This window comes from Suricata suricatta, chromosome 7, assembly GCF_006229205.1.
Source record: "Suricata suricatta isolate VVHF042 chromosome 7, meerkat_22Aug2017_6uvM2_HiC, whole genome shotgun sequence".
Taxonomy (NCBI): domain Eukaryota; kingdom Metazoa; phylum Chordata; class Mammalia; order Carnivora; family Herpestidae; genus Suricata; species Suricata suricatta.
This window is the reverse complement of record NC_043706.1, coordinates 9,323,466-9,326,675: the sequence shown is the minus strand read 5'-3', so window position 1 is coordinate 9,326,675 and position 3,210 is coordinate 9,323,466. Positions and strand designations below refer to the sequence as shown.

The window sequence follows — 3,210 nt, the reverse complement described above, 5'->3', positions numbered from 1 at the left end:
TCATCAGGGAAACACAAATCAAAACCACACTGAGATACCACCTCACACCAGTCAGAGTGGCTAAAATGAACAAAGCAAAAGACTACAGTTGTTGGAGAGGGTGTGGAGAGATGGGCACCCTCTTACACTGTTGGTGGCAATGTAAACTGGTGCAGCCGCTCTGGAAAACAGTGTGGAGGTTCCTCAAAAAACTATCCATTATTGATTTAAATATACATCTTTCTGTCTCTTTCTCATCTTTTGGAATTCCTGAAATGTAAATATTGTTCTTTTCATTCTGTCCTATACATCTCAAAAGCTTTCTTCACTCTTGTCTGTTCTTTTGGTTTTTTGGGGTTTTTTTGGTTTTTTTTTTGCTCTAACTATAGAATTCCAGTCAAGTGTCTTATCTTCCAGATTGCTGATTCTTTCTTTTGTTAAGTCAGCTTTTGAATTATTAATTCAGTTTTTCAGTTCAGTTATTATACTTTTTAGCTCTATGGTTATTGTGTATATTTCTTAATGGTTTCTATTTTTTTCATGAACCTTTGATTTGTTCATGCATTTTTCTCTAATTTAGTTTTCTGTGTATTCTTGTAGTTCATGAAAATTATTTAAGAGTGGTATCCTGAATTCTTTGACACTTGTTAAATCTACACATTTTCGGATTGGTTATTAGAATTGTATTCGTTTCCTTTGGCGATATCATATTTATGTGATTTTTCATGATCCTTGGTTCCTTACAGTTATAATTGCATTTGAGTAAGTGGTCTCCTCTTTCAGAATTTTCGCGTTTCTTTTGGTAGAGAGTGTTCTTTGGCAGTCACTTGAGTTTTGGTTTTCAGGTGTGTCTGCTGGTAACATCCTTATACAGTTGGAGTCTGCTATTGAGGCGTATTGTTGGGCAACAAACTGTTCCAGCTCTGAGGTCAAGTGTGAGGAGATGTGCCCCTTTCAGAAAACAGCAGTATAAAACTGCAAGCTCTAGTGAGGTTCTCGAATGGTCTCCAGATTTGCCTGGATTTTCTCACCAAGTTTCTATATGGTCAGAACTGGGTATTGTACCCAATAGTACAGTTCAGCGCAGGGCTATAAACTCGCTTTCGTGCCCTAACAGGGCAGCAGAGCGGGTCCCAGAGGTCACATGGCCTATTGTTTCAGAACCCGAAACAGGCAAGAGTGTGCACTGAATATCTCAGTCGGGTGAGGCCATGGGTTTCGCTCTACAAACAGGGAAAGCCATGGGCTATGCTTTCTGTCTAAGTTCAGCTGTAAGCATGATTCTTTGAGAAGTGATGCAGCTTCCCACGTACTCTGTAAGGACCCCTGGTAGTGAACTGAATTCTGTATTCAGCATAAATAGGGCTATGGGTTAGTTTTCTTGCCTAGGAACAGCAGGAGAGGCAGCATCTAAGGCACCAAAGCTCTTGGCGTGGGGTCTTAGGCTGACCATGCCCCAATCTCCTGGCTGAGCAGGGCTAGTGGCTTGGCTCTGGGGATGATCAGATTTGCCCACATGCCTCTTGGCTTAAGCATTGGCGGGTTATGTACCAGCTTCCAGGTGTTCTGCTTAGCCCTTCCTGTCTGACGGGGCTGAGAGCCATCTTCCACGGTGGGTGGGGCTATGAATTAACTCCTAGGCACAAAAGGGAAACCCTCCAAGCCAAGTACTGGATTTGTTCTAAGGGCAAAAAGCTCTGCCCACCATCCTTTCAAGCATTGCTAAGTTTCCAGGTGTACTTGCCGGCCCTTCCTGTCAGATGGAGCTGGGGGCCATGCTGTACTGCAGATGAGGCTATTGCTTAGTTCTCTTGCCTGCTGAGCCTGGGAGGCCTATTTCAGGAAACTCCCAAATTTCCCAAACATGTTGGGGTAGGGGGGAGGATAGAAGCCATGTTTATTCTACAGTGGATGTGCCTCTAACTCTTCTGCCTGGGCATGGACAGACCATGCTCTAAAACTAGAAAACTCTTTTAGGATCTGAAGGAGACTGACCTATGCCCCCAGAAGTTCCTTCATCAGACTGGTCCACAGACTTGGTTCTGCAGATAATCCATGACACAAGTTGGTACTACTACTGGGCTCTGTAGGTAGAAACTCAGTTTGCCAAGATCTGAAGGCTGGTGTTTGCAAGACCCTCCCCTCTTCTCCATCAGAGATTCCCAGTGGTCACGCCTGGCAGACTACTCTACTATTGCCAAGAGGCAAAAATCAGAGTAGGGTCTCCCACAAAATGACTCTGAGGGAATGTTTACCCTTGGATTCTCTTTTCCCAGGAACCATAGACTCAAGGGAGGCCACTTAACATGGTTCTCCACTGGTGTCTAGGAGGACCAATGCAGTCAGCTTGAAGCCATTTCCTTTACCCTTCTGATGCAGTCTGTTAAGTTCTTTGTGGTGCAGGGATTGCTTCAGCCTCACTCATGTTCCAGGATTCTCTCCGTGCTGCCTTGTCCATGAATAGTTGTTATTTGTTCTTCTTGTGAGAGGAAGTGATGTCATAAACAGCCTACACTCCCATCTTTGTGACATCATTCCTGACATTTTCTTCTGGGTCCACATTAGGCTTGTTCATTTTTGCATGGCTGCATCCTTATATTTTTGACACAATTTGATAGTGGAATTATGTGGTTATAAATTAATGTGGGTTTGTTTTGTCATATTGCTTTCTAATAATTGAATGTTTCTGAAACAAAAATATGAGAAATGATACTTATAGGGGCACTTGGGTGGCTCAGCCAGTTAAGCATCGACTCTTGATGTCAGCTCAGGTCATGAGCTCAAGCTCCACAACAGTCTATGTGCTGGGCGTGGAGCCTTTATTTAAAACTGTTTCTCTCCCTCCCCCCTGCTCGCTCACTCTGTCAAAAAAAAAAAAAGGTAAGTTTAAATTAAAAAATCCTTTAGGGGCACCTGGATGGCTCAGTTGGCTAAGTGTCTAACTCTTAATTTCAGCTCAGTCACCATCTCACTGGGATCATGGGATCAGGGCCCACATCGGGGTCTGAGCCAACACTGCAGAGTCTACTTGGGATTCTCTCTATCCCTCTCTTTCTGCCCCTCCCCTACTCATGCTCTCTGTAAAAGTAAAAAAAATTTTTTTTAATTTTTTATACAATTATATTTATAGAAACTATAGCTTACTAAATTTATGTATCTGGCTTTTTAATTACATTAAATTTTAACATCCAAGCAGGTAAGTGAACAAAAACGTTGTAAATGTATAGCTCA

The 3,210-nt window shown here is 42.8% G+C and overlaps 1 long non-coding RNA gene across 1 annotated transcript in view; it reads right to left on the bottom strand.

Annotated features, from left to right (window-relative positions):
- LOC115296577 overlaps positions 1-2,454 on the bottom strand; it is a 5,743-nt gene extending 3,289 nt beyond the window's left edge. The window contains exon 1 of the long non-coding RNA XR_003910937.1: positions 2,235-2,454. This is a non-coding gene — a long non-coding RNA (uncharacterized LOC115296577). The remainder of the gene's footprint in view (positions 1-2,234) is intronic.
- Positions 2,455-3,210: the final 756 nt, after the last annotated feature.